Source organism: Triticum aestivum, chromosome 6B (genome assembly GCF_018294505.1).
Source record: "Triticum aestivum cultivar Chinese Spring chromosome 6B, IWGSC CS RefSeq v2.1, whole genome shotgun sequence".
In the NCBI taxonomy this organism is placed as follows: domain Eukaryota; kingdom Viridiplantae; phylum Streptophyta; class Magnoliopsida; order Poales; family Poaceae; genus Triticum; species Triticum aestivum.
Genome location: NC_057810.1, coordinates 467,991,320 through 468,004,227, shown reverse-complemented (window position 1 = coordinate 468,004,227; position 12,908 = coordinate 467,991,320).

Sequence of the window (12,908 nt, the reverse complement as noted above, 5' to 3'; positions counted from 1 at the left end):
TTCAAATAATTATGACGATATCTAGGCAATGATCATTATATAGGCTCACGTCCAAGATTAGTAGACCGACTCCTGCCTGCATCTACTACTATTACTCCACACATCGACCGTTGTCCAGCATGCATCTAGTGTATTAAGTTCATGAGAAAATGGAGTAATGCAATAAGAACGATGACATGATGTAGACGAGATCCGTTTATCTATTGCGGCAGATATAGATCTCATCTTGTTATCCTTAGTAGCAACGATGCATACATGTCGGTTCCCCTTTTGTCACTGGGATCAAGCACTGTAAGATCGAACCCACTACAAAGCACCTCTTCTCATTGCAAGATAAATAGATCAAGTTGGCCAAACAAAACCCAAATATCGGAGAAGAAATACGAGGCTATAAGCAATCATGCATATAAGAGATCAAAGAAGACTCAATTAACTTTCATGGATAAAAACATAGATCTGAACATAAACTCAAAGTTCATCGGATCCCAACAAACACACCGCCAAAAGACTTACATCATATGGATCTCCAAGAGACCATTGTATTGATAATCAAGAGAGAGAGAGAGAGGAAGCCATCTAGCTACTAACTACGGACCCGTAGGTCTATGGTAACCCACAAGTATAGGGGATCACAACAGTTTTCGAGGGTAAATTATTCAACCCAAATTTATTGATTCGACGCAAGAGGGGCCAAAGAATATTCTCAAGTATTAGCAGCTGAGTTGTCAATTCAACCACACCTGAAAGACTTAATATCTGCAGCAAAGTATTTAGTAGCAAAGTAGTATGGAGGTAACGTTAACAGTGGCAAAATTAACAGTAGCAGTTTTGTAGCAATCGTAATAGTGCAACGGAGAAGTAACTAAGCAAAGTTCAATATGTGAAAAGCGCGTAGGCAATGGATCAATGATGGATAATTATGTCGGATGCAATTCATCATGCAACAGTTATAACATAGGGTGACACAGAACTAGCTCCAGTTCATCAATGTAATGTAGGCATGTATTCCGAATATAGTCATACATGCTTATGGAAAAGAACTTGCATGACATCTTTTATCCTACCCTCCCGTGGCAGCGGGGTCCTATTGGAAACTAAGGGATATTAAGGCCTCCTTTTAATAGAGTACCGGACCAAAGCATTAGCACTTAGTGAATACATGAACTCCTCAAACTACGGTCATCACCGGGAGTGGTCTCAATTTTTGTCACTTCGGGGTTGTCGGATCATAACACATAGTAGGTGACTATTGACTTGCAGGATAGGATCAAGAACTCACATATATTCATGAAAACATAATAGATTCAGATCTGAAATCGTGGCACTCGGGCCCTAGTGACAAGCATTAAGCATGACAAAGTCATAACAACATCAATCTTAGAACATAATGGATACTAGGGATCAAACCCTAACAAAACTAACTCGATTACATGGTCAATCTCATCCAACCCATCACTGTCCAGCAAGCCTACAATGGGATTACTCACGCACGACAGTGAGCATCATGAAATTGGTAATGGAGGATGGTTGATGATGACGATGGTGATGGATTCCCCTCTCCGGAGCCCCGAACGGACTCCAAATCAGCCCTCCCGAGGAAGATTAGGGCTTGGCGATGGCTCTGTATTGTAAAACGCGATGAATCCTTCTCTCTGATTTTTTTTCTCCCCAAACATGAATATATGGAGTTGGAGTTGAGGTCGATGGAGGTCCAGGTGGCCCATGAGGCAGGGGGCGCGCCCCAGAGGGTGAGCGCGCCCTGCACCCTCGTGGACAGGGTGTGGGCCCCCTTACGTTGATTCTTTCGCCAATATTTTTTATTAATTCCAAAAAGTGACTCCGTGAAGCTTCAGGTCATTCCGAGAACTTTTATTTCTGCACAAAAATAACACCATGGCAATTCTGCTGAAAACAACGTCAGTCCGGGTTAGTTCCATTCAAACATGCAAGTTAGAGTCCAAAACAAGGGCAAAAGTGTTTGGAAAAGTAGATACGTTGGAGACGTATCAGTCTACAAAGAGCTACACACGCATCATAAGAGAGGCACCAATGGAAGTGGTGAACCCCTCCATGACGGTGTCTAGATTGGATCAGGCGGTTCTGGACTCTGCGGCGGCTGGATCAATATTTCGTCGACTCCCCTAGGGTTTCTGGAATATTGTTGTATTTATAGGGCAAAGCGGCGGTTCGGGGGCCCCCCGAGGTGGGCACAACCCCCAGGGCACGCCTGGGCTTCCTAGCGCGCCCTGGTGGGTGCTGCTCCCCTCGAGCAGCCCTTCGGGTGCTTCCTTGGCCCATTGTCTTTCTTCTGGCCCAAAAAAATTCCTCCAGGAGTTGCGTTGCGTTTGGACTCCGTTTGATATTGATTTCCTGCGATGTAAAAAACATGCAGAAAATAGCAACTGGCACTGGGCACTATGTCAATAGGTTAGTACCAAAAAATGATATAAAATGGTTATAAAATGATTGTAAAACATCCAAGAATGATAATATAACAGCATGGAACAATCAAAAAATATAGATACGTTGGAGACGTGTCAGCATCCCCAAGCTTAATTCCTGCTCGTCCTCGAGTAGGTAAATGATAAAAACAGAATTTTTGATGTGGAATGCTGCCTAACATGTTCATCACATTCTTTTCTTTATAGCATGGACATATTGACTTTTATATGATTCAAAGCAATAGTCTAGTTTTGACATGAAGACTTTAATACTCAAGCATACCAACAAGCCACCATGTCTTTCAAAATATCAACACTAAAGCAAGTTATCCCTAGCCCATCATGCCCAATCATTGATCCATTCATAAAACACACTCGAATATTAGCTACACCCAATGCTTAAATACGATCATAGTGCCCCTTAGTTGGTGCTTTATAAGAGAAGATGGAGACTCAAATTCAAAATACAAATTGCATAAGTAAAAGAAAGGCCCTTCGCGAAGGGAAGTAGTGATTTGTAGAGGTGCCAAAGCTCAAAGCTTAAATTGAGAGATAAAATTATTTTTGAGAGGCATACCTTTTCTACCAACGAAAATGACTTGGAGCATCCCAACACTTTCCATGCTAGATACATCATAGGCGGTTCCCAAACAGAAAATAAAGTTTATTCCTTTTTCCACCGTAACTTTCACTTTCCATGGCTAGTCGTATCCACGGGTGCCCTCCATACCAACACTTTCCAAGGAATTTATTATTTTGACAACATAAAGTAAATTCATTTATTCATTTTGGGACTGGGCATCCCTAGTATCTTTGTTGTACTCTCGTGCAATGACAAGTGAATAAACACTCGTCGTGAGAATAACACATCTAGCATGGAAAATATTGGCTACCCTTTTACTGCCTCGCGAGTAGTAGAGCACACAAAAGAGAAATTTATTTTGAACATTAGAGATGGCACATGCAAATTTTCTTAGAACAGCATGGAAATACCGCATATAGGTAGGTATAGTGGACTCATATGGCAAAACTAGTTTAAAGGGTTTTGGATGCACAAGTAGTGATCATACTTAGTGCAAAATGAAGGCTAGCAAAAAGATTGAGAAGCAACCAACCAAAAAGCGAAAAATCTCATACCCAAGCATTAAGCATAAGTAACACCGAGTAATGCACCATAAGTAGGATATAAATTTCATTGCATGACTATTAACTTTCGTGCTTGCATAGGGAATCACAAACCTTAACATCAATATTCTTACTAAAGCACAATTACTCATCAACATGACTCACATATCATATCGTCATATCTCAAAACCATTACTAAGAATCAAATTTATTTTGTCCAATGATCTTCATGAAAGTTTTTATTATATCCTTCTTAGATATCTATCACTTTGGGACTATTTTCATATGTTGCTTTTGATAAGCTCAAACAAATATAAGTGAAGAACATGAGCACATATTTTTCTTTCTCTCAAAATAATATAAGTGAAGCAAGAGAGAATTTCTTCAAAATTAACAAAGCACACCGTGCTCAAAAAGATATAAGTGAAGTACTAGAGCAAGTCCATGGCTCAAAAAATTGAAGTGAAGCATAGGAGCAAGCATAGCATAATTTTTGGCTCTCTTAAAAGGTATGTCCAGCAAGGATTAAACACTTGAAACACAAAAAAACAAGCAAAGACTCATATCATACAAGACGCTCCAAGCAAAACTCATATCATCTGATGAATAAAAATATAGTTTCAAGTAAAATACTGATGGTCGTTAGAAGAAAGACGGGATGCCACTCGGGGGCATCCCCAAGCTTAGTTGCTTGCTACTTCTTTGAATATTACCTTGGGGTGGCTCGGGCATCCCCAAGCTTAGCCTTTTGCTTATCCTTATTCCTTCATCCATCGTAAGATAACCCAAAATTTGAAAACTTCAATCACACAAAACTCAAACCAAACCTTCGTGAGATCGGTTAGTATAAGAAACCAAAACACTACTAAAAGTATTGTAGCAAACCTACTCTTATTTTGTTTTGCGTTATATCTACTGTACTCCAACTTTTCTATGGCGAAAAATCATCAAAGAAAACCATAAAATCATCAAAACAAGCACACAACACAAAGAAAATAGAATCTGTCAAAAACAGAACAGTCTGTAGCTATCTGAAAATTTCGAATACTTCTCTAACTCCAAAAGTTATGAAATAAATTGGTGGACGTGTGGAATTTGTCTATTAATCCTCTGTAAAAATAAGCAACTTAGAAGCACTCTTATGTAAAAAAATTACAAGGAATCTCGTGAGCGCAAAAGTTTCTGTTTTCAGCAAGATCAAATAAACTTTCACCCAAGTCTTCCCAAAGGCATTGCTTGGCACAAACACTAATTAAGACACAAAAAACACAATCATAATAGTAGCATAATTGTGCTAACACTCAAGAACAGGAAGCAAAAGGCAAAACTAAAATTTATTCATCGGGTTGCCTCCTAACAAGCGCTATCGTTTTACGCCCCTAGCTAGACATAACGCGTAGGATCTAAGTTTTGTCATCTTTGGTTCTTGATCCATAAGATGCCTTCATGATTGATTTATATGGTGTCCTAATTCTTGTTCTAGGGAAGTATTCCATACCCTTCCTTAGTGGAAATTGAAATTTAATATTGCCTTCTTTCATATCAATCACGGCACCAATAGTACGCAAAAACGGTCTACCAAGAATAATTGGACAAGACGGATTGCAATCAATATCAAGAACAATAAAGTCTATGGGCACATAATTCCTATTTGCAAGAATAAGAACATCATTAATTTTTTCCATAGGCTTTTTAATAGTAGAATCCGCTAAGTACAAATTTAAAGAACATTCTTCAATATCGGTAAGACCAAGCACATCACATAAAGATTTTGGAATAGTAGAAACACTAGCACCCAAGTCACATAAAGCAAAACACTCATAATTTTTAATCTTGAATTTGATAGTAGGTTCCCATTCATCATGCAATTTTCTAGGAATTGAAACTTCTAATTCCAACTTTTCTTCCAAAGCTTTCATCATGGCATCAACAATATGTTTAGTAAAAGCTTTATTTTGTTCATAAGCATGGGGTGAATTTATCATGGATTGCAACAAAGAAATACAATCAATCAAAGAGCAACTATCATAACTAGTTAGATGCCCGTGCGTTGCCATGGGAATAACAAAAAGACATATGGTACCATTCGACTTAAATGTGTCATGTGTATTTTTTACCATGTCATTGTACATGTTTATTGTCTCTGCCATGCTCTTCCGGTTTATTTTAAACATATGGGTGAGAAAGAAAATAAATGACAGAGAAAGAACAAAGAGAGAATGGGTTAAAATAAAATGAATGTCATTGTATTTCTTTTTCCCTCTCACCATGTCATTGTACATGTTTATTGTCTTCCTCTCATTTTCTCTATTGTTTCCGCCTGCCATGCTTGGAATTTTTTATGTGATCTCTGTGTTGGATTGTACGTGAAGCTTGAGTCCATGAGGTTTCAAACAAAAGGAACACATTACAGGTTTTGGGGCCCATCTGACGAGCCTTGCATTCTATTTCCTGCTGGTTCTCATTCCTATAGCTGGCTAGAAAGTATATCAGAGGGTGCACTCAAGTATCAACATTCTTTGCTGGGTGGCAATGATACCATTTGGTAAGATAAGAGCATGATAGCTCAAAAATGCAATTGTCAATCATTTCCCTGAAAGCATGATAAAAGGTTTATTTCTAAAAAAAGTTTTGCTTGTTTATTTGTAAACTAAAATTAATATTTACTTGCGAACAAGTTTAAATTTTTAGTCGAAAAAATCATTTGCAATTGCAATTTCCATTCTTGGAAATACAACAATAAATTATATTCACTTTGAAGAGTGCTAAAAGCCGATGTATCGCTACATAGAAGAATCATATTACCTGAGATTCTTAAAATGCCAAGCTCTGCAATGCTTGGTCTGCCACCCCAGAATTGAACAGAGAGCATTAAGTGCTAGCACTAATTGACCTTAACAATGGCAATAAGGACTGCAAAATAATAAACACAAAGTGATGAGAAATACAAAGTCCGCCAAACTTAGCCCCTTTTCCATGTGAAAATTTCGTGTGAAGCAGAAAACTACAACATATGAAACAACACACGAATCTGTGGTTACCACCTTAGACCATCTAGTATCCTCAGAATACTGTACTTAAAATTGTTGTCTAAATATTGATCACTGCATGTTCCAAACCTTTGCCTACAATGCTATTATGAAACACAGTATATATGTGATTTTTTATACAGAGATAACTGTACTTAACAGTGCCATGACACGAGGATAACAGCCGACATGTGTTCTTACCAGCACAAGAAAAAAAGGCAAAAGGCAAGGCAAGCTTTTAACCTTGCTGGGTTGGCGATTGAGTTGGGTAGTCAGAGTACAATATATAGAAAAGTTCACTGATGTTAAGTTTTCATCATCGCTTCTAAGGTAGTTTAAAAGTTCGAAAATATAGAGCCATTGACTGTACTACACAGAGTGATGGTCCAAAGATTGCAAATGGAAAGGAAGTATATATTGAGAAGTTCCTGCACAAATAAAAGGAAAAGTTTGCAGGAAATAGCAAACATGTGAGAGGAGTTTATCCACTTATGTTATGGTGCATAAATTATTATCCAATGAAAATTGCTTCGGTGTCCAGATTGAGTGGTACCAAGTAGTTCTCTTTAAACATGCAACCAAAAGTATCTCATCCTTTCATAGCTGTACTATAACATTAAAGGATCATGATTTAGTGGTTTGACCGCTTGATTTGTTAAATGCTAAATTTTCATCCTAAAATTAAATTCTTTCATCTGACAAGAAAACAACAGAATTTGATAAGCAGTACACTTCATCTCCTTGTCTTACATAAAGATCAACAAAGACTGGAGCAGTGGCAGTTGCATAGTTTCAGGGGAAATGGCAAAACAGTTGAACATGAGTTAACATTACATATATATCCAGTTCTCCTCACGGGCTTGTCTTTATAAGCAGCTAGCAACCTTCTGTTTACCAGACCTGAAAAATCGGACCAGCCACCAAACCAATCTATCAGTGGCACAAGAGACATCCATAATTCATCTCGATCAGGAGAGGGCAAACAACTACCAAGCAGATTAGCAGAGTACTTGTGAGAGTAGACACTGTAAAATGTCGTTCGACTTGATTTAGTGGTTTGACCACTTGATTTGTTAAATGCTAAATTTTCATCCTAAAATTATATTCTTTCATCTGACAAGAAAACAACAGAATTTGATAAGCAAACTTCATCTCATGGTCTTACATTAAGATCAACAAAGACTGGAGCAGTCGCGGTTGCATAGTTTCAGGGGAAATGGCAAAACAGTTGAACATGAGTTAACATTACATATATATCCAGTTCTCCTCACAGGCTTGTCTTTATAAGCAGCTAGCAACCTTCTGTTTACCAGGCCTGAAAAATCAGACCAACCACCAAACCAATCTATCAGTGGCACAAGAGACATCCATAATTCATCTCGATTCAGGAGAGGGCAAACAACTACCAAGCAGATTAGCAGAGTACTTGTGTGAGTAGACACTGTAAAATGTCGTCCGGCTTCGTTGCTGAACTTAATCTTGGCATTGTTGTTCCCAAACTACTTGATTAGGATTATTTTTTTGTCTCCACAAGCTCTTAGACCAGATTATCCGAAATCATTGCCATTTATCCTAACCTAAAAAAACCATATCAACCAATGAATTTGAAGCCTGGAAGAACAAGGAAACACAGTATATAATAAGTGCAAGTATTCTGGAGTTTCCATCTCACCATAACCGAGAGCTTCTGCATAACGGTGGCATATCAGGCTCTTTCTGGTGGCCGCCATGAACTGTATGTCGGACGACGACGGCGGCGTTCGGAGTTATGATGACCGTGATGGACTGCAGACCGTCTTGGGTGACATGAGGAGAAGGTGCGCCCGCGGCCAGAAGCAAACAAGGAAGTCGACGGCTGTGCCTCAGCAGCGTCGACCCGCCACTCGTTGGAACCACGACCTCATCTTCCACTCGGCGATTAGGACAGTGCCGCCGCTGTCTGCTCCTCCCTCTCTCTCCCACCTCTCTCTTTCTCTCTCCCTCTCTTCCATGGCGGGTGCAAGGGACGGGAGACACGCCTCACCTAGATCCGCGCGCGACAGCGGATGGAGAGGAGGCGGGGCGACGAGCACAGTCGTCGGCGGCGGCAACTTTTCATGGAGAGAGATGGGATCGGGAGCGAGTTGGGGAGAGAGGAGAAGCGGAGACGTGCGTGTGCGTGTGTAGCAACAGTTTTCTCTCTCTCTCTCTCTCTGTTCGGTCGTGGATGGGGCCATGTTGTATCGATCCACGCGGGGTGGGCTGCTTTTCTTACGCGCGTGTGGAAGGCAGAGTGCCGATCGTACATGGGAAACAACATGTCAAACCATCACGACGACAACAGATTGCCCTTTAATAGTAGATATTAAAGTCTTTGTAATCCAAAATAGTGAGCACATCACTAGTTAAAGTCTTGACCTCTTCAAACCCACTTTTATCAAAATTTTCAACAAGATTTTCACCCTCCAAATCATAGGGACGCCTTCTAACTAAAGTTGACTCTTCTCCCGTCCCTTTTTCATCAATCTTAAATTTGCTAAACAAAGGAACAATAGAAGAAACATCAATCACTTTAAGATCTTCATCACTTTTATGATAGTAATCACTAGAAAACGCTTTTTCTAAAAATCCCTTTTAGCCCTAAGCACAACGGTTCTTTTCTTACTTCCATCCGTAGAAACATAAAGAGCTTTAATTGATTCTTCAACTTTAGGCACAAAAATTTTCATCTTGAGAGTTTCTACATCATGAGAAATTCTATCAACACTTTTAGACAAATCATCAATTTTATTCAACTTTTCTTCTATCGAAGTGTTGAAAGCTTTTTGCATATTGATAAATTCTTTAATATTGTTCTCAAGATCAGAGGTGTTTCTATTATTATTGTAGGTGGGATTACCATAATTATTAGAGGAATTACTAGGAAAAGGCCCAGGATTAAAATTACCTCTATAAGCATTGTTGTTGAAATTATTTCGCGAGACAAAATTCATATCTATGGCATCACTATTTTGCTCAATCAAAGTAGACAAAGGCACATCATTAAAATCAATAGGATCACTTTTATTAGCAACCAACTTCATAAGAGCATCAACTTTTTCACTCAAAGAATTTATTTCTTCTACCGAATTGACGTTTTTACTAGTAGGAGCTCTTTCGGTATGCCATTGTGAATAATTTGCCATAATATTGTCTAGCAATTTAGTAGCTTCACCCAAAGTAATTTCCATAAAAGTACCCCCTGCGACGGAATCTAAAAGATTATGAGAAACAAAATTCAATCCCGCATAAAAAAATTGTATGATCATCCAAAGATTTAACCCATGAGTTGGGCAATTCCTTAGCATCAATTTCATCCTTTCCAATATTATGCAACATGCTCATGTTCAAGTTGCTTGAAGTTCATGATTTTGGTTCTAAGGGAAATATTTTTTGTGGGCGGAAAATACCTGGTGATAAAAGCATCTTTGCACTTGTTCCAAGAATCGATACTATTGCGAGGCAAAGAAGAAAACCATTTTTTTTGCGCGATCTCGCAAAGAAAACGGAAATAATTTCAACTTCACAACATCATTGTCCACATCTTTTTTCTTTTTCATATTGCATAATTCCACGAATGTGTTAATATGGGACGCGACATCCTCATTAGGAGTACCGGCAAATTGATCTTTCATGACAAGATTCAACAAAGCAGTATTAATATCACAAGACTCCGCACTGGTGGCGGGAGGATCAATAGGAGTGATTGTTGTTGGTATTTGAGAAATCACACAACTTGGTGTTCTCTTGAGTCATGATGACTATGCAACAAGATTGCACTCAAAAACAGATCTGACGAGAAAACGATGAACCAAAAAAAGAGGGCGAATAAAAACGACAAATTTTTGTGAAGTGGGGGAGAGGAAAATGAGAGGCAAATGGAAAATAATGTAATTTGCGAGGAGATGAGATTTGTGATTAGGAACCTGGTTGATGTTGAGGATCATACCCGGCAAAGCGCCAGAAATTCCTTTTGATGTCTGCTATAACTACGTCAGTATTTCCCCAAAGAGGAAGGGATGATGCAGTATAGCGACGGTAGGTATTTCCCTCAATGATGAGACCAAGGTTATCGAATGATACGTCTCCGTCGTATCTATAATTTTTTATTGTTCCATGCCAATATTATCCAACTTTCATATACTTTTGGCAACTTTTTATACTATTTTTGGGACTAACATATTGATCCAGTGCCCAGTGCCAGTTCCTGTTTGTTGCATGTTTTATGTTTCGCAGAAACCCAATATCGAACGGAGTCCAAACGGGATAAAAACAGACGGAGAGTTATTTTGGAATATTTGTGATTTTTGGGAGGAAGAAACAACGTGAGACGGTGTCCGAGGTGGCCACAAGGGTGGCCCACGCCACCACTCCAGGTGGGCGCCCCCCACCCTCGTGGGCCCCTCGTAAGGCGGTTGATGCTCTACTTTGGCCGCAAGAAAGCTAATTTTTGAAAAAATATCTGGGTGAAGGTTTCAATCCAATCGGAGTTACGGATCTCCGGATATAAAAGAAACGGTGCTAGGGCAGAATCCGGGAACGTAGAAACAGAGAGAGACAGAGAGATAGATCCAATCTCGGAGGGGCTTTTCCCCTCCCACGCCATGGGAGCCAAGGAACAGAGGGGAAACCCTTCTTCCATCTAGGGAGAAGGTCAAGGAAGAAGAAGAAGGGGGACTCTCTCCCCCTTGCTTCTGTTGGTGCCGGAACGCCGCCGGGGGCCATCATCATCACCGCGATCTACACCAACACCTCCGCCATATTCACCAAGATCTCCATCACCTTCCCCCATATATATTCAGTGAACCACTCTCCCGCAACCCCTGTACCCTCTACTTGAACATGGCGCTTTATGCTTCATATTATTATCCAATGATGTGTTGCCATCCTATGATGTCTGAGTAGATTTTCGTTGTCCTACCAGTGATTGATGAATTGCTATGATTGGTTTAATTTGCTTGTGGTTATGTTGTTGTCCTATTGTGCCCTCCGTGTCATGCAAGTGTGAGGGATTCCCGTTGTAGGGTGTTTCAATACGTTCATGATTCGCTTATAGTGGGTTGCTTGAGTGACAGAAGCATAAACCCGAGTAAGGGGGTTGTGGCGTATGGGATAAAGGGGACTTGATGCTTTAATGCTATGGTTGGGTTTTACCTTAATGATCTTTAGTAGTTGCGGATGCTTGCTAGAGTTGCAGTCATAAGTGCATATGATCCAAGAAGAGAAAGTATGTTAGCTTATGCCTCTCCCACATAAAACTTGCTATCGGTCTAGTAAAGTAGTCAATTGCTTAGGGACAATTTCACAACTCCTACCACCACTTTTCCACACTCGCTATATTTACTTTATTGCATATTTATCTAAACAGCCCCTAGTTTATATTTACGTGCTCTTTATTATCTTGCAAACCTATCCAACAACACCTACAAAGCACTTCTAGTTTCATACTTGTTCTAGGTAAAGCGAACACTAAGCATGCGTAGAGTCGTAACAGTGGCAGATAGGACTTGAGAGAATATTTGTTCTACCTTTAGCTCCTCGTTGGGTTCGACACTCTTACTTATTGAAAGAGGCTACAATTATCCCCTACACTTGTGGGTTATCAAAACCTTTTTCTAGCGCCGTTGCCGGGGAGTCATAGCATGGGGTGAATTTTCTCGTGTGTGCTTGTTTGCTTTATCACTAAGTAATTTTTATTTGTTGTTCTAAGTTGTTCTCTATCTTTAGTTATGGGTAGGAAATGCAAAATACCAAAAAAATGGTTGTACCTACTACACCAATGGTTGAAGAACCACTCAAAATCTATCACACTCCTGAAGCTTTTCACTTGGATCATCTTCGATCCCTTTGTGCTCGTGCTGAAACCCCAACTAGCTTGGTTGAGGGAAAATCTTTAGATGAGCATGCTTGTTATGTGCGACACCGTATATCTGAAAAAGGGAAACTTTTACTAGATCAAATACATCGTTTGCAATGATATGCTTGGAATTTATGTGAAATATATGATTTTACTTGTTGTTCTGAAAACCCTAAGAAACACCTTCCCTATCAATGTGAGTTTAGTGATAATGGAATCGTATGTTCATATGCTAAGGGTGTTTATAATTACTATGATGTTCAACAAATTGAAGGATTTGTTGCTTTTACGGGTGCTTATGAAATTGCTTCTTTGATTGAAAAGTATGATGCTACTCTTTACAAATCTGAAAATTTTGCCATATTTAAATATTGTTATGATAATTATGCTTCTAATGCCTATGTTAAACCATATATTGAGGAATTCTCCGCTATCCAA